The sequence below is a fragment of the Octodon degus genome, unplaced genomic scaffold (assembly GCF_000260255.1).
Source record: "Octodon degus isolate 3935 unplaced genomic scaffold, OctDeg1.0 scaffold00015, whole genome shotgun sequence".
NCBI classification, from domain to species: domain Eukaryota; kingdom Metazoa; phylum Chordata; class Mammalia; order Rodentia; family Octodontidae; genus Octodon; species Octodon degus.
Genome location: NW_004524591.1, coordinates 23,780,656 through 23,804,030, shown reverse-complemented (window position 1 = coordinate 23,804,030; position 23,375 = coordinate 23,780,656). Strand labels below are relative to the sequence as shown.

Sequence of the window (23,375 nt, the reverse complement as noted above, 5' to 3'; positions counted from 1 at the left end):
TAAAAAATTAATAATTATCTTTTTATTATTGTTATTTTATTTTACTTTTGGTACCAGGGATCAAACTTGGGACCTTGTGCTTGCCAGGTAGGCGCTTATGCCACGAAGCTATATCTGGCAATAAATATCTTTTAAATAAAAGTAACATCCTTTTAAGAGTCATTTTAAAGCAATAGTAAGATAATTGTTTTTGCAAAACTGTTTTAAGTTAGAACTCATGAACCAGGTGAGTTATTCAAGAAATAACTCACTTGCACTGACTGTTGTTTAAGAAATTACTTTGTCTCAGCTGTTTCACTTGTTTGGTTATGAAAAGATGTCACAAAGGTTATTAACAATCTTTCTAGAGCTGAGGACATATGTCAGTGGTAGAGCCTTTGCCCTAGCATGCATCAGGCCCTGAGTTCAATCCGCAGTACTACAAAAGAAATAATACTCTGCTAAACCAAAAGTTGAATACTCTAGTTAAGAATTAAACAACTTTCAGATTATGTTGATACCATCTCTGTGATGTTATTTAATTTCTTTTTAAAAAAGTGAATTGTTCAGTTAATTTTTAAAATCTGCACTTTGACAAAGTTCAAAACCCTGGAGTGTTTTTCACCCTTCAAGTATGTGCTTTGGTTTTAATATTTATTAGGTTAACAATAAACTGAAAAAACATTGTAAGAGAAAAAACCCTGTTTGTTTAGAAGTGTTGTTTTGAAACTTGAATTATCTGAATAAACTGTGTTTCTTCTAAAAAGAAAATAAAGGAGCCTTTTTAGTTTTGTATCACAATTGAATAAAAAGTACAGAATTCCAGTGGAAGTGAGTTTCTGTCCTTCCCTGCCCTCCCACTATTTCCTTTTCCATTGACATTCTGCACTGCAGTGAAGCCTTTCCTTTGCCACTTTAAGATGAAAAGGTAGACCGCATAATCAATAGGACAGCAACACAGGCTGTCACTCACTCAAATGAAATCCTTATCAACTAGATAAATGACTGATAACCACATTCTTCTTTTGTGAGACAATAAAAATGAAACACTAGGCTATTGCCATTAGAACAATTTTCAGTTTTCTGTCAGTGATCCACCATTTCTCAAGAGACCATGGAGCATAGTGTGGCATGCAGTGCAGTGTTAGAGATTCTGGGCCCAGATTGTCTACATTTAAAAACCTAGCTCCACACAGGGCTTTGTGGTCTTGAGTAAGGTATATGACCTCTGTGCCTCTTTTTTCTTCATTTTTCTAAATTAACAGTACCTACCCTATATTATTTTTAAATAAGTGTCCGAGATATGATGACTATAATATCTTTCTTCTCCTTGAATGTTATTTCTTGATATCAGAGTTTTCATACACATCATGTTTGTCTTTTGTTAGTCTAAATCCCATTTAGCTTTCAAAGTCAAATTTAAAGTCACTTAGTCTAATGATCTTCCTTACTGGGTTCTCTGCTCCCTAGCATATCACAAACACATATTCACTCTAGATTATGTATTCCTGTCATATCTTTAAGTTCTCTTCCTGGATACTTGCTATTTTAAATTGTGGATGAAAACTTACTTGTTTGTATTTGTCATAAAACTGTAAGGTCCATGAGTGAAATTGTATTTTAATAACATTTTAATTCTCTGCTTGGCAGAGTGCCTCATACAGTAAGTGTTCATTAAATATTAGTTGATTGAATCACAAAAACAGTGAGGTCAGTTACAGTGCAAAGTATGGCAGAAAGATCAATATGGAGAAGGAAAAGATTTTCTCCAGGCTTCCAGTTGGGGGTTCTCTCCTTCCCATGGCCAGACACCTGACTTCCAACTTTGCCTTCTCTGGAGGTGGTGACAGCCTGGGAGGGTGGAGCTAAGCTGGGTTGACCCATGGACCTGGTTTGGTTTCCAAGGCCCTTCCGGGGGCCAGGTGTGCAGCCAGGGTTTGGGATGGGCCCTGGGGTATGGGGTGTTGCTCTGTGCCCCAAGCCGTATGAGTTCTGTGGAGGGATGGTGGCATGCTGTGGACCTCAGGTTGACTTGGGCCTGACACCCCAAGGTGGCCTGGAGAGCACCCAGACGGAGGATGAGGTGGAGACCAGGGTGAAGAAGGCTCAGAGGAGGCCTCCCTGAGCCCTACGCTGCCCTCCCTGGTGCGGTGAAGGTAGAGAAGGGGAAGCTGGAGCCAAACCCTGAGGAGTCCCAGGACATCAGTGCCCTGCAGAAAGAACTGGAGGAGTTTGCCAAGTTGCTGATGCAAAAGAGAATCATCCTCAGGTACACTCAGGCTGATGTGGGGCTCACCCTGGGTGCTATCTTTGGGAAGGTGTTCAGCCAGATGACCATCTGCTGCTTTGAAGCGCTTCAGCTCAGCTTCAAGATCATGTGCAAGCTGCGGCCCTTCTACAGAGGTGGGTGGAGGAGGCTGACAACAACAATGAGAACCTGCAGGAGAGATGCAAAACAGAAAGCCTCCTGTAGTCCTGCAAGAAAAAACGGATGAGCATTGAGAAGCAAGTGAGAGGCAGCCTGGAGAACATGTTCCTTCAGTGCCCAAAGCCTGCGCTGCAGCACATCAGTTGCATTGTGAAGCATCTGGGGCTGGAGAAGGACATGGTCCGAGTATGGTTCTATAACTGCCAGAAGGGCAAATGATCGGGCAGTGACTGTTCCCAATGAGAGGAGTATGAGGCTGCAGGGTCCCCTTTCCCAGGGGCCCTTGTGTCCTTTACTCTGGCCACAGGCCACCACTTTGGTACTCAAGGCTATGGAAGTCCCCCCCCCTCACCATGCTGTACTCCTCTATCCCTTTCCCAGAGGGGGAAGCCTTTTCCCCAGTGCCTGTTGCCACCCTGGACTCTCCCATACACTAAAATTGAAACTGCAGTGGCACTGTCCCTACTAGGGGCACCAGGTGGAGGATGGGAGGAGTTAGGAAGGAACTGGAATCTAGCATGGCTTTGGGGTTAAGTTCTTCATTCACTAAAGAAGCAATTAGAGGGGCTAGGGAGATAGTTCAGTAAATAAGCATTCACCTGGCAAGCACAAGGGCCTGAGTTCAATCCCCAGTTCTGAAAAAAAAAAAAAAAAAGAAGAAGAAGAAGCAATTGGAAGCACAAAGGGTGGGGCAGGGAATTTGGGGGAACCAGTCTGAGGGAAGCTGAAGTTCAATTATACTCTTGATTTTAATCCCCTCATCACTTTGATTTTAAATAAAGGTGCCTGGGGTACAGTACAAAAAAAAAGGAAAAGCACCCTAAAAGCGGTTGACTTGCTGTTAGCCATTTTCAGCTTCCTAGGTTTCCACATGTTTTGAAGATTAAGAGAAATACAGGCTATGCATGTGGTTTGTTCTATTCAATTACACTAGTCATAAACTTTATGAAATAGGAAAGTACCTCCTAAACTGTCTAGCCCATGAGGAAACTGCTGTATGTATTCAGAAACATCTTAAAATTCGGCCAAGTTACAGAGAAGTTTTATTTGAGCATGATACAGAATCCCTGTAACTCCCCATCCCTCCAAAAGTTCATTATAATGTGGGACTTTTAAGTATGAGGCTTTTGCATTTATAGTGCTGGGCAAGGTAGGAGGAGTGTCTCTGGTCCCAAGAGAGAAAAACCTGTCCTTAAACACATCATGTTCATAATAATCATCAAAAATACTTCACTTGAGCTGACATATCACACGGTTAGTGAAAAAATGGATCAGCTGACTAGGTTTTGTAAAAGTTCAGAGGCATTCATTCAGGAGCAAAAGTTTCTCTGATGAATGCTTTCAGCCATTTCTGTAAGAAAAAAGACAGAAAATTTTAATTTTCTTCCATTAAAAATGGCCATCCTTTTTTAGTTACTCCATTAATCTGACTCATCCAGGGACCACAATGAGATCTGCATTTCAGTTTACCCTCAAAAAGGAATAATTGAATAGTTCAGTCAGAGACTGGCAGAAGATTTTTGTCTGTTCTGTTAACACCACATACCTGCAGACTTCACTTCCCAGTGGTTTGGTGCATGGGGTCAGTTTTTCTTTCTGTTGCAGGGGAGCAGCAAAAACAAAAACACCCAACCACCACCATGAGAACATCAAACTAACATTAACAAACTCAGATTTTACAAAAGTTAGGTTCCTGTCAGTATTTTTGATTTATAATGTAATTAAAAATATTACTCAGCCTAACAATGCACAAGGGACAACATAGTATAAAAATGAGATTTCTTTGGTATTATGAACCCATCTCAATTCTGTTGTGGTAGAGATGGTTCATTATATAGTCTTCTTTTAGCAATGGGTCTGAGGAAGAGTGGGTGCTACTTTAAAGTGTGTGAGATAACAAGTGGAAATCTTGTGTATGTATGGATACATTAATCATCAACCTCTATTTTGAACCTCTCTCTAGTTTCATTGTATTGCTTACTTACACTGCAGAACTATAGGGGAAGAAAGAGATTTAGTGAACAGTTAGCTCAAATATAGCTTCTCAGATTTAATTTTCAGTTCTTTAGGAGAATGAGATAACTGATGTATTATCTCATGAGGTTTAAAAAAATGAAAATAATTTTGCACATGCCCAAAATCCAAAATAAATTTTTAGGTTAATCAATTTGCCCCTCAAGTTTCCCAAATGAAAAAAAGTCATTTTCATTCTTTAGTACTGCAAAGGCAGATTGTAACTAGTAAGTTAGAAGTTTAAACTTCGGGAAATTAGGAAGGTGATTTTTTTTTTTTTTTTGATACTAGGAATCGAACTCATAACCTTGTGCCTGTCAGACAGGTGCTGTGCTATATTCCCGACAGAATGATGATTTTTTTTTTTTTTTTTTTTTTTTTGGGTGGAACTGAGGCTTGAACTTAGGCCCTTGTGCTTTCCAGGGAGGCACTTATTCTACTGAGCAATCTCCCTGGCCCCCAGAATGATTTTTTTTTTCCAAAGTTTTATTGACAAACAGATAGCAATGAGACAGTTTCAAATCAAATCGGAAGGACAGTTTCAACAAATAATACACTGCATATATTCTTCTTAGTGGTTAATTGCTGTACAAGATGCGGACTTGTGATCCTATTTACAAACACCATTAGAACAAATCATTCTATTCATTAAGAGATTGCAACTATATATCTATCCCAACCTCTTTGAATACACAGATACAAAATGGACATTCATCGGTATACCCCATTTTTTCTAAGTTCCGTTATTGAATATTATAGGTGTGTAAACTCAGCAAAATATTCCAAAAGAGTCCAGTAGCCCATAATAGCATTGGGTCTTATATTTAACTGGCAATGTCAGAAATTATCGACCCGAGTCCCCCACAGCTCAACTTAACAGCATGGCTTTATTTCTTATATTTCGACTTCATACTTTTCTACTGGATGGTTAAGACCAAGGTAAAGCAGGACCTATGCAACAAGAGTTGTAGCTTTTTGGTCTGAGAAGGTCAGTGAAATGCCCTCAGGATTTGTCCTGAGATCCTGTACCTCAGATTGTAGAACCTTCATCAGTGCAGCCATGTGGATGAGTCACGGCTATTGCTTGGCCAATGTGCTCTCTGTGAAAGCCTGAGAGAGTGTCTTCTCCCCATGTGACTCTCCTTAGGCACACTCTACGTCATCGATCACTTTCCTCTTTGGCCCCATAATCTTCTTGATCAGAAAATTTGGGACACTACCGAGGTACATGACGTTACAGTACAAGTTCTCATATGTCCTGAGTCTTAATTGACCTTAGAAGGTTAGGGCCAAAATGTTGGCTTTCCTTGTATCCTTCCTTTTTCTCTAATTTGGTCTGCAAACTTCGGTTGTTAACCATCCAGAAGAAAAGCTTATTGTTATTATCAAACGATTTGGGCTATCAATCTTAACCTCACTATCTCACTGCATTTCAAACATCTTAGGCATAATAAGGAACAGGTATTTTTCATCAAGTATTGATATGTTGAACTTTAAGTCCCTACATAATATGATTAAAAAAACATTTAAAAATTAGATTATATTTTAAAAAATAGGATAAAGAATTCTATGCTTCTCATGTTTGCACATAAGTCCAAAAATCTCACCATATACAACCTTGAAGCAGGACAGTCCCACCCCAGAATGATTTTGATATAAGTGAAAATAGTGCTTTTAGAAATTATCATTGTGGAATTAGAAATATTACATATTCCTTCTTGCTTCTGATTTTCACCTTAACTTGAATCAACAGAGTTGACTCTTTTCAAGATTGCCAGAGACTTCTATTCTGTTGGATTCTTGTTTTCTGGATTCTTCTCACTTTATCTTTCACCAGCTGTTTTCCTTTTAATGTTCCTTCTGAGTCTGTTTAATATCTGGCATTTCAGTGTTTTGTCCTGGGGCTTTTTGCTGCATCCACTCTTTTAAGCTCCCAAGAAGACTATAGCCACACATTACTTAGTGCCTATGTACACAGGATCTCTATATCAGTGTCTCCCATTCAAACCTCATTATTGTTTCCTGACTTCTAGCATACACCTCTACACTCTGTAATTTTTGTTGTGACATATAACTTCATCTTTTTTTTCCAGTAATGGGGATTGAACTTGGGACATTGTACTTGCTAGGCAGGCACTTATGCTGCTGTGCTATCCATCTGGACCCTAAAACTACATTTTCTTTTCTTTTCTTTTTTTTTTTTTTTTTTTTTGGTGATGGTTAAGAGATTTTTTTGATAATATTTTTCTTATGTATTATTTACTTGTTAATATGTCAGTTTTCTACACTTTCTTCTATCCAGAATGCAAGTCTTATTCTTTGCAACACACCACTGGCTCGCCATAATGCTTGGCTGTTAAAAAATTGTGATGGGAACTTGAGGTAGGTCATGTATGAAGCTCTTGGTTGAATCCCCATATATTTGATGAAGAAAGGCTCTATCTTTTTGTAGGCACAAACATACTTATTTGTGAAGCCCTAGTGGAATCTTTAATAAAGTAGGAGTGTTACAATTTATCTTTTTTCATTTATAAGGATAAGACTAATGAACTGGTAGACTTTATTAACATACATTGAACTGGTAGAAATGTATGCTCAGTTTTGATTATAGTTGCTTTTCTGTCTTGGGGCCACTTAGTACCCCTGTTTGTACTCAGTGATACCATCTTTAGAGTGCCATTTTTATTGCATTAGTTTATAATGAGTAGCATTTTGGTAGCCCTGACATTAAACTCTGTAAAGCTTCAACCTCTTGAGAATTGACTTTGCTAAAAGAATTTGCTTTACATAGTAAATATGAAAGTACTGGCATCAGGGAAAACTGGGCTCTTTTACTGGCCTGACCTGAATTTTCTGAGTTTCCCTCCTAATGGGTTGCTGGGGACCAGAATTGTGATTACTTAATAATATGGTATGTAATTAATCTGTCTGAAGGAGCCTTGCCTTAAGGTATGACAATATTTGAGACAGATTAACTGTAGGTTGATTATCCTTTGTATAAAATGATTTATAATAGAAACTATTTAAATAGCACATTGTTTTATGAGTGAATATTTATAGCAAATTTTACTTGTACACAAATTTTTAGAGACAGTTCAGCTGAAGTGAGTGGTGCTGTTTAGAACAGCAATTTTATACTTATACCACACATTTCTTACGCTGCCTTAAATATGAGAAACCCTTGTAGAGTTTCATGTCCTGAAATTTGATTAGAAAATGGTTTCAGTTTTTTAAATTTTATTTAATGATACTATTAATAATTATATAATAATGTGCAAGGAACGTGAGTAGTACATTTTTTCTTCTGAAAATTACATGTAATTATTAAAAAATAACTTAATTTTCATAGTTACCTTTTCTGTTTTAGACTGTAGCATATAATTTTTTTTTAATTTATGCATTTGGTACAAGGTCTTACTACATAGCTAGGACTCGTAGTCATCCTCCTGTTTTAGTGCTGAGATTACAGGCGTGTGCCACCGTGCCTGGACTCTTTCACCTGCTCAGTGCACTCCTGGGCTGGGATTGGTGTAGCGTGCCAGACCAGAGATTGAACCCTAGTCCCTACGCTTGCCAAAGCAGGCGCTTAGTCTGCTGAGCTATCTTGCCAGCCCTAGTATATAAAAATTGATTCTCACTCTTTGTATATTTATGTTCTTGCTTCTTTAAAGGAATTACTTTAACTTATATGTAGAATTTATTTTATAATAAACTTGAACATTTTATAAATGAGAATTTCTTCATCTGTTCCTAAGAAATATATTTTCTTGATGTCATGAATTATTTCATATCATTTAAGAAATAAAACTCTTTTATAGCTGTCTCAGTTATCTTTCTTTTGTTGCTGGGACAAAATACCTGACACCCAAAATGAAGGAAGGAATGGTTTATTTAGTTCAGTTAGTGGAGGTTTTAGTCCATACTCAGCTGACTTCAGAGCAGAGTGGTACATGGCAGAAGGCAACCACTTATGGTAGTAGAAAACAGCAAAGACAAAAAGGAGGGCCTGTAGCTGAGGCAGCTGGCTAGCCTCTCTCCCCTTACATTTGTATGCAGATTATCTGCCCCAGGACAAGTGTAGCACTTACACCCACAAACCATGCACTGGGTAAAGAATTAGTCAGAAATTGTAGAAGGTGCCTCATGACTGCATGAGGCTTTGGGGGGAGAAAGAGACACAAACTGTAACAGTTCACCTCTGGTTTCCTTTATGCACATTCCTTTATGCTAAAGACATTTCAGACCATCTCTAAGAGGTGCCAGTGTCCTAACAGTTTCAGCATTCAAGAAAGTCCAAGTCCTAAGTCTCCCCCACGATCTAAGGCAAACTCTTAGCTAGGAGCCCCTGTAAAAATGAAAAGTTAAACACTTACAACATTCAGTGGTGCAAGAATAACATTACCATTCCAAAAGAGAGAAACAGGAACACAAAGCATTGGGACCAAAGCAAGTCCAAAATTCAGAAGGGCAAATATTAAGTCCTGTAGTTCTATGTGGAACATCTAGAGCAATCTAGAAAATTGTGAGCTTCATGTGGCTCTACCTCTATGGCAGTGCTGCTGGTGGTTGCTCCCATGGCTTCTCTCTTGGGCTGGCTTTATTCCTTCCTTGTAGCTTTCCTTGGACAGTCATGTTCCTGGCTTTTCCAGACTTCTGGAGTTGGCACTGCACAGTAAGATTGTCACTGTCTGGTTCACTCACTTCCTTCCCAGGGGCACACTCTCTGGCCTATCAGGTCTTCTGAAATCTAGGTGGAAGCCTTTCTTTACCTCAGAACTCCTGTATTTTGCGTGTACTTAAAACTAATGCCATGTAGATGTTCTCAAGGTCTGCTGTCACCTGGAGCAGTAGCCAGGCTTTTTTCTGTCTTGGCTATAGGGATGGAGTGCCTGGTTTGCTGAACACTATGAACCTGATTCTGAGGAACAAATTCTGTAGGATGCTGCTATTCTGGAACCTGGTGGGGCCATCACAGGAAAATGGGGCCCTGCAGCTTTCTTCTCATAGCAAAGTTCCTCACGCTTGTGGTTCTCAGGCTGCAAAGGTTAGAGACCTGCTGCCTCCCGTTATGCCCTCAGGCCTTTTTAATTCTCTTGTTCCTTCCTGGCAATGGAGATCCTCTCAGTTCTATCTTTGTAGTCCTCAGCTTTACTGGCATGTCCTTTCTGGCCAAGCTCACAACATTTTAAATCAACCTGCTGGGTTTTTTGCTCTTGATTCTCTACATATATCTGGCTACAATAGCCATGCCACTGCCTTAACATTTGACTGCCTTGAAATTTGTTTTGCAAGATTAATTAGTCCGCTGTGCTTGATCTCAGTTTCAGGCAAAGTCTCTGGATATGATCAAAATGCAGACAAACTTTCTGCCGTGCCACAACACATGTCATCTTGAATCCAACAGCCAAGACTGTCCTTCTTTACAGCAGAAAACTCCCCAGCTTGGTCTTTGTAGGCAGGATTTCTATCAGCATTCTGGTCTGAGCTCTGACAAGAATTTCCAATACAGAACACCTGAAGGTGTTACAGCACTGCTTTTGCAGTTGACATCTCTAAACCCTTCCTATATCTTACTATGAACCATTCCCAAGTGCTCTTGAACAACATGGACAGGCATATAGTCACAGCAAGGACGCCACTTCTCTAGTACCAAATTCTGCCTGAATTATCTTTCTCTCATTGCTGGGACAAAATATCTGACATCCAAAATGAAGGAAGGAAAGGTGTATTTAGCTCACAGTTACTGGAGGTTTCAGTCCATACTCGGCTGGCTCCAAGGCAGAGTGTCACATGGCATAGGGCAGCAGCTTGTGGTGGCGGCAAATAACAAAGAGTAAATGGAAGGGGCAACAGCTGCAGCAGGTAGCTAGCCTTTTTCCCCTCCTTACATTTGTATGCAGATTATCTACCTCAGGGCGAGTGTAGCACTCATGCTCACAATCCTAGCACTGGGTCAAGAGTTAATCACAAACTTTAGAAGCTGCCCCATGACTGCATGAGGCTTTGGGGGGACAACTAGACACAAATCATAGCAATGCCAGATTTGTTATTATATGTAGTTCCTGTTAGCCTCAATCTATGCTATATAGAAATTTATTTTACTTAAAAATATTCCAGATAAATGAGCAGCACAGATTTCAGGCACTATGTACAGTAGGGTTACACATATGAGAGTATAGGCTGTTCTCTTAATCAGTTTTTAGAACAGTAGGATGTAACTATTTCTATGATGTAAGAAATTTTCTTTATATGCACATTACAATTTGTTATTAGGAGGAACCTGAGATGATATAAGGAATGTCAGAGTTATAATGAACTGATATTGGCCATTGTTCATCCAAATAATTGAGATTCTGATACACTGGTGATGGTAGGAAAATCAAGGCCATTATTACTCTTGAGCAAAAGCTGTCATCAGACACTGAATATTGTGGGTGTTATTCAAGTGTTATAGCCAAACAGCAATATTAAAATAACATTTTAGATGCAACTGTGGAGGTGTAGCTGAGTCTGTACATGGTAGATGAGGTAGATGTATTGGCAGGGCTCGGATCATGAAGTATGAAGCTCAAGCTATTTCTAAAGTATCTTAGGTTAAAAATAGAATGTTCAGCTTGAACTGCAAATGGTGATGGCAGCTTATTTAGTTCAGTATGGAGACTGCAGAATTCTGTGTGTTCACATCTGATTTCCAGCTTGAGATTGTGTATGGATGAAAATATGCATCAAGTTACTTTTGGCTTTTCCAGAAATTTAAACTTGAAAAGCTCATATTACAATAATATATGATAGTATGTATGAATGTTACATGAATATTGTAATAGTCATAATGTAGAATGTTCATTCCTAGAATTGTGATGACATCTACTGAATTGCAGCCAGTTCATTTGCATATTCATGCCCACTTAGCTCAAATAAGTCCCTGTTTGTTTGCACATTAGTGTCTGATTTCTGCATCAGTTAACTAATTTGCATATCCCTGTTCAACTGGTTAGTGATGTTCATATGTGGAATATTGGTACTGTTCTGTTTGTGTTTTGAGCAGCCTTGGGTATATTTTTTGCTTAATGGAAGGAGCACCTATTTCTCATTGCATTTTTACTGGATGGTTCACTGTACCTTTCTGAGCTCTAGATTACTCATCTTTATAATACAATTGATAACTCTTACCCTGGCCATTATTTAAGGTTGTTGTATCGGTTGACACAGTGGAGAGGTCACATTATATAGTCAGTATGTGTAGGCCAGCTCTATTCTGGGCCTTGTTCCTGGAAGCATATTTGCTGAGGTGGAAGATTCAGTATGAAACAGATACAGTTCTAGTGAATGTTACAATTACTGTGGGAGCATTAAGAAGAAAACTCATTGCATTCCCAGGGCAGGTCATATAAAGTATTATAAAGGAAGAATTCTTATACTGAACTGGAAAATGAATTAACTATCTGATCTAGGGAAAGGAGTTTGGGAAGGGAATTCCCTGCAGTAGGGAGACTCAGTACACAGGTGTGTATTTTGTAGTATTTTATAGCATTTTTAGGCATTTTCTTGTGGTTGAAGCTTAAGAGTGCATGGGGAAGATTGTATGTGGACAAGGGAACAGTAGATTAGGTATAACACAAGGAGGCTTGGATTTTCTCTTAGGGATTCTGTATGAAGTTTGAGCAAGAGACACATTTTGGCTGATCACCAGTTTTTCAATCTGGTGACAAAGGTAAATAATGGTGCTATTTGTGATGAAAGGAAATACAAAAAGAGAAGTAGCTTTTAAAGAGTGCTAGTTAAGGAACAAGACAGCTTTCTTAGCATTTTTTTTCTCACTCTTGTTTGATTTAGCAAGTACAGTCCAATGTAATTTTATCAACCTATTCCATTATCTCCTTCCTCAAATTCAAGGCTTTCAGCTATTTGTGATTACTCATAGTCATTTGCTTTTTTAAAGACCAGAGTATTAGAGTTAGGGGTTTCTTCCCTTTCTTTTCCTTCTTTATTTTCAATTGCAATTTTTTTTCTTATTTCTAAGCTTTGATGAATCTGTTAATTTTCATATCCAGTTTATTCTTTGAAGTTTATTTTCCTGGTTATGTCCTATATTTTTAGTATTAAAATCAAACATTTTCATAATAACTTTTGCTGATTTTTGTACAAATTAACCGGTCTTCTCAGTTGTGAAAACATGTTAAATTGTTTCTATGAAAAGCATTTCTCTCTAAAGCTCTGTCAGGGTTGTTAGATTCTTAGTCCCTTGCTATCTATTCCAGAGATAAAAGTTTTTTTTTTAATATTTATTTTTATTTATTACATTTATTGTGTGTGTGTGTGGCCAGCTCAGCCCACCAGGGGGTGGGGCTGGCTGGCATGTGGTGCTGGGGATCGAACCACGGTCCCTGTGCTTTGCCAAGCTTGTTTCAAGTAGGTGCTTTAGACCACTGAGCCATCTCTCCAGCCCAAGAGATAAAAGTTTGAGGTGAACTTCAGAGTGTGGTGGTTTCTATAGTTAGAGAAACTAATGAGATGACTTTTTACAAATTAATTCCTCTACATTTTACTTCATTTTCTATAAACTGTGAATGTAAAATACTTAACCTCAAAGGACTATAATAAGAATGAAATGGATTAACACTTATAAAATGTTTAGAACTAGTCCTAACATGTATTAATTATTGAGCAAATATTAATAATTATTTTATCTGTGACTCCAAGGACTAAACATCACTGTGTACAGCTAAAAGGCATCAATAAATATTTTTATAAATTAATGAATATGCATTAATTATGTTTCTATAGATTTAAATTATATCTTCCAAAATGGTCCCTAGGAACTCCCTCTTTTCTTTGAACTTATATAGTTTTCTTTTAGAGTGTTGAGGAATTTTCATTATCTCAGCAATAATCCTGAAGTTGTAATTATGTGAAATCTGTTGTGATAATCTGGGCAGGAATCACATATATCCTCACCTATTAATTTGATTTTTTTTTTTTTTTTATCTTTTGATACAGGGTCTCATAGACTCAAAGTGATCCTCCTGTCACCCTGCTTAGTGCTGGGATTACAGGCATGCCTTACCACACTTGGGTTCAAGGGCTAGCACAGCATGCGGCACTGGAGGTTGAACTTGGGTCCTTTTGCTTGCCAGGCAGGTCCTCAGACTGCTGAGCTATCTCCCTAATTACAACACACCCCTATTGATTTGATTTTTTTTTTAATAGTCTGTTCTTCCCATGTTGTATCTATCCCAGAAGCTATAATGAATATGCACATTTCTTTCTTTTTTTATGTATTTGTTATACACTTACTGTGCATCTTATAGATCCTTCTGTTTTCAGCCTTCCCAGCACTGTGATTACAGGTGTGCACCACAATGCCCAGCCTCAGTGGCTGGCTCAGTGTTCCTGGGGGCGGGGCTGGTACAGCATGTGGTGCCTGGGATTGAACCTTGGGCCCATGCTTACCTAAGCAGACGCTTAGTCCACTAAGCTATCTCACCAGCCCTTCACATGCACATTTATTTTCAAAAATGTTTTGATCAGTATCAGGGTCACTAGCTTTGATTTTATTGTACAAATAACTTAAAATGATCTGATTGTGACAAATAGGTTAAAATGGAAAGGACATTCCCTCTATGAATTAAATGTGTCTGAACATGTGCCATTGTTTTGTACATCATTGTTTTGCCTTCCTCTTGTTGTCAATTTGAAATCACTTCCTTGTACCATGATATCAGATTTTTACCATAAAAAGATGTATGATTATGTATTTGTCATGGTTCTCTAGAGAAATACCAGATACATAGAAAGAGATTTATTATGAGAGAGTAGTACATTCTGTTATGGGTTGGAGAAGTCTCTATGATCTTCCATATGTAAGTTGAAGACCCTGAAAAGCCAGTAATAGTTCTAGTCTGAATTAGAAGGCCTGAGACTCATCAGTTGTAAATGTCAGTCTTAGCAAGAGTCCTTGCCACCTGTGTGTATGGGTTGGACATATGGTGAAATTTTTGGTCAGACTCAAAGTCCAGAGTCAGGAACATCAGTATCTGAGTATAGTAGAAAATGAATATCTCACTTCATTTAGGAACAGTGAATTTTGACCTTCCTCTTCTGTTTTTGTATGTTGGTGAGGGAGATATATTCAATCTAGGAACTTATGGACATATCCAGAAATAATACTGTATCAGCCTAAGTTTTCACTTTTTTTGGGTGGGGTTTGTAGTTTATCTTACTGATTCCCCCCACATAGAATCCCTAAATATTTCCTTCTGTTACTCTTCTTCCCCTCACTTCATTTTGACAGGAGTTTCTGGATATAATTATTTACTTTGGAGTCGATAAACCATGTCATATTTACTGATTCACAGTATATCTTTTCATGATTAAGTGACCTTGTATTCTAAAGACATTGTTGAAAACACATACACATTTTCACCAAGAATTCTTGAGTAGACTTTTTGCTAGACATCACTTAATTTCTCAGTACTCTTCTCTTTGCCATTGTTTTTCTGTAGTTATTTTGAATTGTATTTTTATTATGTTGATATCCCCACTGGTAATAGGCAGAATTCCATAATGACCACAGTGACCTTACCCATGTCCTTGTGTAATTCCACCCCTTGTACAGACATGATTGGTGACTAGGACAGATTGACATTCCCATGATTATTTTATATGGCATTTTATACCCCAATTAAAATTGGAATTTTGGAAATGTCATTCAAGTCCCCAGTGATTTGACTGAGTTACTCAATAAGTGCATTATCTTGGCTAGGCCTGGCCTTATCGGGTGCTCTTAAAAGAGAAAAAAATCAGTGGCAGATCCTTTTCTGTTAACCTTGAACATGTAATTTTTGTTAGAGGAGTGGGCCATTTGTTAAGTACCTGGTATAACCACACCCCTAGTAACCTGCAAGAAAATCTAGAGTTCAATCTGACACCCAGAATGAAGAAAGGCCCTGTAGCTCAGATAAGATTGTGAACTGGTACTTTAATTCAAGTTAATAAGACCCGGAGCATAGGACCTGATAACTCCTGACTTCTGACCCGTAGAAATTGTGAGATAGTTGATTTGCATTGTTTTAAGCTGGTGAGTCTGGGGTAATTTGTTATGTATCACTAGAAAACTAATACACCACTTAACCTGATATTTGTGATTCTTCTTCCTTTGAGGTTTCCAAATAATTCCTTAGACTAAAGGATGTAAGTTGATAGATTATTTTTCTTGTATGAGAAAGGCAAACAATGTTTTTTTCTCCTGCTACTCCAAATTTTCAGTTTTACAGTTGACTAAGATCATAGAATGAATAAATAACAAAATTGTTCAGAGCTTTATTATAGAGTTTGCAAGATAACTTTCTTTAGAAGTGGCTCTGCGTTTTTCTATTTTATTGGGATAATTTGCATACAGTAAGCCATATTTATTTAAAATGAATACTTGAATGATTGGGAAAGATATTTGCACTTGTGAAAATAGTATCATCATTGAGATGCAGAGCATTTTTATTACCAATTTCTTTTTGTGTGTGTGTGTGTCCTTATGTAGCTCATTTCTTTCTCTATCCCAAGCTTTTTGTTAACTGTTGAAATGTTTTATGTCTTAATAGGTTAGCTTGAAATATTTAGAATTTTATATAAATGAAATCATCCAGGGCTGGCCATATAGCTCAGTGGATTAAAGCACCTGCAAGCAGGTGCAGGGTCCGGGGATTCTATCCCTGGGCCTGCTGTGTCGGCCCCGCTCCCAGGGCACGTTGAGACCGAAAGTTGAGACTGGGCATGGTGGCATGCTCCTGTAATCCCAGCTCTTGGGAGGCTGCAAACAGGCATATCACTATGAGTCCGATCTAGTAGTGAGACCCTGAACATCCTGCAGACCCTTCCCTAAAATACCAAAAAAAAAAAAAAAAAAAAAAGTCATCCAGTGTACACACTATCATTCTATATAATGATTTGATATTAATCGATATTGGTGGATATATCAATGATTAGTTTCCTTTTATTGTGGAGCAGTGCTGTATTGAATGGATCTAACAAATAATGTTAATTCCTGTAGTTGCTGATGAATATTTGGATTGTTTCCCATTCTTATTTTAAGTGATATGCTGTGTTCTTATGTATGGAAGCCTTTGTAAGGAATATATTTTCAGTTTCCTTGGGAATACATAAAGGTAAACTTGGCGGATTAGATGGTCAGTACCTGTTTAACTTTTTAAAGAACATGGTAGTTTTCTGAAGTATGTTATTCTATATTCTGTATACAGTATATGCCAAATCATTATTGTCAGTTGTTTCAATTTTAGACATTCATCTAGAAGTATAATGATGTTTAATTGTAGTCATTACTCTATTCTTAATATATTAATGATATAGAGGCTATAGAATTGTGATTTTGGCCTTCTATATGCAAATTAGTATCAACACCAGAGATCTTTTTCTCTTGAGATAATTATTCCACACTTATTTTATGTAATTTCTTTTTAAGTAATTTGTATCTAAATTGATTAAGTTTTCAGATGTCACATATTGCATGGCAGTGTTTTATATATAACCTGAAAAGCTGCAGATATATTTATTTACAGGTTAAAATAGTGCTTACTACAAATAATTATTATACTGTTATCTGTATAGTTCTATCATATGAAGGCTTGTGTGCAAGTTGTTATTCCTACTCTGAAGTTAGAAGTTCCCAGTTGTTTTATTGATAATCATAGGGCTAATGCAGAGTGTTGCTATTTAAGATTTTCCATTTTTTCTTTGAGTCCCCCCATGGCAGCAAATGGTATCTTAAACTGACAAGCTGTAAATTAAAACTTGCAGAATGTAAGGTCTAGTCTAGGGAAAATGAAGTTATGTGTAGGTGACTTGTTCCATTTGAATTAATCAAAGGGCTGCTGGTGTAGACCAGCTGTGTTCTCTGGTGACAAAAACGAATCTTGACATTTTGGATAATGAAAATTCAGTTCAGCACCTCTTAGAGATACGTATGATAATATATTGTCGTTCAGAAGCAGAGGAAAGGAGGAAGCACAAGCCTTGTCTTATTAAAATAGACAATATGACAAGTGGACATTTCTGGATCTCTGGTTTCTAGGGAAAAGGTGTCAAGGGAAACCAAAATGATAGGAATAGCTGTTTTATAGACAGAGAGTGAAAAGATTTAACTTTTGATGCATGAACTCTGTGACACTTGCTTTTGTTCATGATTCCTAGTTTCATGGTTTATTTTATGGGGTACAGAAGAGGCACAAAAGGCCAGGAGAGGACATTCATTTTTTCGTTTGACAGTATTAATGCAGTCATCTAGTTCATACCTTGTAAGCCCACTTATTATTTCCTCTGCATGTGTTTTTTCTAGTTTAGCGGATTAGCTGCACAGTCTCTTCAAAGGCTATCCAATCAAGGAGGGGTTATTAAAACCAGGGTGATTTATGACTGAGAATTAATTAGAGAAGCATTTTCATGTAAAACATCCAATTTTTTGATTAGCAATGGAGCAGGGCCGCAATTAACACTCTAGGAAGCTTAAATTTCCAGCTTTTTGATTCTCAGGAAATGAGATTATCAGGCCAGGGTCAGACACTTGACAGCAAAGCGGGGGAGGGGGAAGGAGTGTGAATTTTTTTTTTTTTTTAAGGTGTTTTGATTTTGTTTGTAAGATTGCTATCCAGGCAGTGGAAAATTCATGGAGAAAAGAACAAAAAATTCTGAAAATACAAGAATGTAAATTGCCTGATTCTTCAGGCCATACAAAATATCTGTTGAGAATGTTTGCTCAGAGTGTACTTTGGAAGCACAGTAATATTTTTGTTTCACTATTACTTATTATTTGTTCTTCTTGTGATAAATGTATTTTAGCTATTCAGTGTCTGAACAAATATTTAAGATGTGTGTGCTAGTGGGAGGCCAAGATTTCTTTCAATAAAAAAGAGAAGTTCCTTTTCTAAATGGAAGTTTGCTAGTTTTGGAGTGTATTCATCGTTTGTTGGTGTTTTTAATTATTTTAAATTACTTGAGACATACTATAGTGACTTATGTCAAGCCATAGATTAACAGTTACAGATAAGTGACCTTTGTCAAGTGTAGTGCTTGAAGTAAGATGTAAGGCTGGTTCAAACCTGCTTGTAAAGCAAAGTATAGTCTGTCATTAGTGTAATTGGTGTTCCCCAAGGAGATACAACATAATGAAAATTAATTTGTTATACCAACTATTTTTTACCCTTTATCCTCTTATTTAGACATCTAATTTTAATTGAGACATGGTGGAACAATGTATCCTTTGTCCTGCTCTATTCTGCCAAGTTAAAACTGACATTTGTGTCCTGTTAATTCATTAGCTTCTCAGACTCTCAAATAAACAGACCATGTCAGTATTTCTAGCTACCGACCATCTCTTTTGTGCTTTGATTATATATTCGCAGTTTAATGATGCTGTGCCTAGCTAAAAATAATACATAAATACAATATAGATAATACACTGGAAATATGTGGCATTTATTGGTCGTCTGCTTATTGATAGCTTGCAACTGTTGGTTTTCAGTTCTAACATGAAACACTGGTGATGAATCTTTCCTTGGCCTAGGTGAGGATGAAGTTGAAAACTGGTTAGTAGGCCTGTGTGAACCAGGTTTGTCTAATGTTCTCCCAACCTTGGTTTCTGTAGTTAAATAAAAGGTAGAAGCTTTTGTTAGAATGTTTGTGGATATATTTAGCTTTATAAACAGATTCCAGAATATGTCAACTGTGACTGGTGGAACCCATATGGCAAATCATCAGAAATTTCTCTGATTACATTTTTCTCCCTAAAGCAGGTCTAATATAACAATATGAGTCATTGATCTAATGTATCATACTTGTAATCCCACCATGCATTCTCTTTATGTGTCAGTCTTGTTTAAGCCTCCTTTTTTTTATGAAGAATAACTATCACTAGGTAGATGAAAATTGGCTACAGTTCAGTCTTGGGAAAGGAGGATGAAAAATGTTATTGGTTGAAGAGTTGATGTATCAGATTTGTGTCCACCAGCCTCCGTGCTAATGTTCATGTTTTGAGATGTTGATCATTACTTTTTTGATGTCCAGTAAATACATGTTGAAAAATTATACTTTTAGTTTACAGATGTTTTCATTTTTGGGGTTTTATCCCCCTACATTTCCATGTCTATGGCATAGCCTAACCAGATGAATTATGGATTCCTAACCTTTTGTGTACAGGTATATTCTAGGTTGATGGTTACATGTATAGCTTCAAAGGAGTCTTGACATCCAACAGTGTTTCTAGATTTGTAGAGGAGTGGCGAGAGGTTATCTAGTTTTCATTCAATTTAAAAATGCTGTTACTACATATGTATATGTTAATATACTTACATAGACACATTGACAAATACACAAATAGTTCTAGCTTTGAGAGTCATATTACATATAGAAGAAAACATAACAATTTCAGTAGAACATATAAATGAGATTTTTTTCCATATAAACAATCAACTAAACACACACACACACTTTAATTATTTACTAACTTTTAATCATATCACTATCAAAGTGTCTCAGTTACTTTTTAATCATTTCTGGACAAAATACCAACACCCATTAGAAATGAAAGATTTATTTAGCTCACAGTTAGTGGAGATTTCAGTCCATACTTGGCTGACTCCAAGGTAGAAGGTAACAGTTCCTGGAGGCAGAGAACAACGGAGAGCAGAGGAAGCAGCAACATTTGTGGCATCTATCAAGCTGCCTGCCTTGCCTGCCTGCCTGCCTGCCTGCCTGCCTGCTTTTCTTTCTTTCTTTCTTTCTTTCTTTCTTTCTTTCTTTCTTTCTTTCTTTCTATTTTAGGGAAGGGTCTACAGGGTGTTCAGCGTCTCACTACTAGATCGAACTTATAGTGATCCACCTGTTTCCAGCCTCCCAAGAGCTAGGATTACAGGCATGCGCCATCATGCCCAGTCTCAGTTGCCATCTCAGCACACCCCCAGCAAGCAGGTGCTTTAATCCGCTGAGCTATTTGTCCAGCCCTCTTTTCCTTCTTTCTATGCTGACTGCGAAGAGTGGAGCTCCACCTCAAAGATCAGAGCTTCTCTGAAGTGAAGTGGCTGTGAAGCGGCATGGCAAGTATCAGGAATTCCTCCAAAGAAGTGGGGCACCCAATCTTTCCTCAACCCCTTGTTATATACTTTTTCTGTTCAGTCACTCTGCAGGGGGGGTCAGGCCCTCTCCTTCCTACCTGCCCTTTGGGATGTAAAACCCAGGTTATGGAACTGACAACCTAGCCAAGTTGACATAATGTGTTGACCACTACATAAAAGTAGACAGAAATAATTTAATTTATAAGAATTAAGAGAATTCTAATTAGGTGAGCTATTGTAATTGGATATGATGAATCATTTTAAAGAAAGCACAAACTACAATTTAATTCAGTAGACCAACAAGGCTATCTAAGCTTGCTTTACTTCAAAATAAAATCTTAAAACAATTTGACATACTTTGTTCAATTAATTGATTAACTTGATTGGCTTTAAGAGGCTTACAATTGGTAATAGCCACACTATCATGTGACATTTCCAGTGGCGAATTGATGGAATTTGCTACTGTCTTGGCAATATTACTGCTTACTTTGATTTGCTATGTACTCAGTGCTCATAGTAGTAGATAATGGATGTGTAAGGCTACTTAAAAACATTTGTTGGGCTGGCGAAATAGCTCAGTGGAGTAAGTGCTTGCTTTGGCAAGTGCAGGGACCAGGGTTGAATCTTAGGTCCTGCATGCCTTGCCGGCCCTGCCCAGGGGCTCCCTGAGCAAGCGAACAAGTCCAGGTATGGTGGTACGCACCTGTAGTTCTAGCACTTGGTAGGCTGAAAACAGGAGGATCATGAGTCCGATCTGTGTAATGAGATCCTGCAGACCCTGTATTAAGAAAAAAAAAAGAAAGAAAAAGTGCTAGTGGTGATCAGAAATACTTTCACTTTTGAATATTATATAATTAATATTTAATAATAATGTGGCACTATATGTGTATATGTATTTATATATATGCATATCTATATCTGTGTGTATATACACACACATCTATATAAGTGGACATTTAACTGCTGAATATGTAGATATTTAGTTGTCAAATTTTGTGGGAGAAAAAGACACTTAGTTTCTGAAACTCTTTCTAGTTCCATTTCCCAATGAAACACTTCATTTAGTAGGCACAGTGTTCTCCAGCAGAAATAGAGTAGGACCAAGGAAACCCATTTCTTAGGCTCATGATTAATCTAAATATTTGAAATGATATAGATCTTTATTAGTATGAAGTTTAATGTATATTTACTTTATTTTTTAAAAATTTATTTATTTTATTTGTGTGTGTGTGTGTGTGTGTGTGTGTGTGGCCAGCTCAGCCCACCAGGGGGCGGGGCTGGCTGGCATGTGGTGCTGGGGGATTGAACCGCGGTCCCTGTGCTTTGCTAAGCTTGTTCCAAGTAGGTGCTTTAGACCACTGAGCCATCTCACCAGCCCTTAATGTATATTTAATAGTCTGCCTGGACTTGGTGGCCGGCTTAACATGCCCAGGGGTGGGGCAGGTGTGGTGTCTGGTGCCAGGATAGAACCCTGGTCCCTGTGCTTGCCTAAGTAGTTGCTTAGTCCACTGAGTTATCTCACTGGCCTGGGAGCTCCCATTCTTATGCCAAGCCTTCAAAAACTTTGGTACTACTACAGATTAATACATCTAATATGTTCAGATTTCTTTCTCATTGCTTGATGATCTGTAACTGGATTCCCTTAAATAATGTTAAAAATGTTTTAAATGATTAGTAGCTTGGATGACTTCCTACATTTCTCTGTGTGTGTTTTAATTGCTATGATTTTGTAGTTGTATTCATTTTACTTGTTATTAACCACTTTTGTCTCCTACTTACATATTGTTTAGTTATAGTCCACCAGCTTCTTTTAGTACAGGATGAAGTAATGATATCTTTTTGTAAGTCCAGTGGGATATAGAAATCTTTTCAAAGGCCTTCTTCTACTACATATTCATTAAAATAGGACACATGCTGAAGAAGAATTTTCAGAAGTACTCTGTCCACAATGATTGACATATTGATGGTTTTATTGTATTTGGTAGTAGGATACTAAACTAAGTTTTAAGATATGTGACTACATTAGGAAAACACATTTTATATTGATGTATCATAGATTTAAATTATAGGTAACAGTATGGCAGTGATCTCATAATCTAAATGTATTCGTATATGTATGTGTTTGAATTTTAGATGTACTTCATTGTAACTAAACCTCAACATCATTATATTCTCTGGAGAGACTAAGAAGCATCTTTTGAATTAATCTAGTCCAGGCTTTTTTTAAAAGTATGTGTATTGTGTAGAACACTAAGAGACATAAGTATTACACAAGTAGAGGCATAAGTATTAGCCTTAAAAATGAAAGGGATAAAAATTCACTAATCTTATTCTCAAGCTTCTCTTGAGAAACTTTAGCCAGAGAAGTTCAAGTTCTTCTTTTTAAATATTTACATATTTCAAATTTTGCTCTTCTAAAAATGTTTCATTGAACACTTTTATGAACATTGTATTTCTTTAAATTAGATATCACAATGAGGAATTCTTGGATAAAAGAATAATCCTGAGTACAATTTGATAGACTTTCCATATTACTTTCTAAAATATTTGACCAGTTTACACAGCTTATAAAAGTCTATAAAAGTTTAAAGTTTTAAAATGTAAGCATTTTAAAAATTTCAAATTGGGGCCGGGGAGATAGCTGAGTAGAATAAGCGCTTTTCTGGCAAGCACAAGGGCCTGAGTTCAATTCCGGGTTCCGCCAAAAAAAAAAAAAAATTCAAATTTTACCAAATTGATTGGAGTATGTGCCTGATTATTAGGTGGGTGAGATATTTACCTACTCTTAGTTGATGTTTAACACATCTTTCTACATTTATTTGATGTTTGTAGATTTTTTT

At 37.3% G+C, this 23,375-nt stretch overlaps 1 protein-coding gene and 1 pseudogene across 1 annotated transcript in view; both read left to right on the top strand.

The window, feature by feature from the left end:
• The window catches only part of Exoc4 (exocyst complex component 4), a 951,164-nt gene that overhangs the window by 317,272 nt on the left and 610,517 nt on the right, over window positions 1-23,375 (top strand). The gene's annotated exons all lie outside the window — the stretch shown is intronic.
• LOC101569681 lies at window positions 1,780-2,844 on the top strand (annotated as a pseudogene).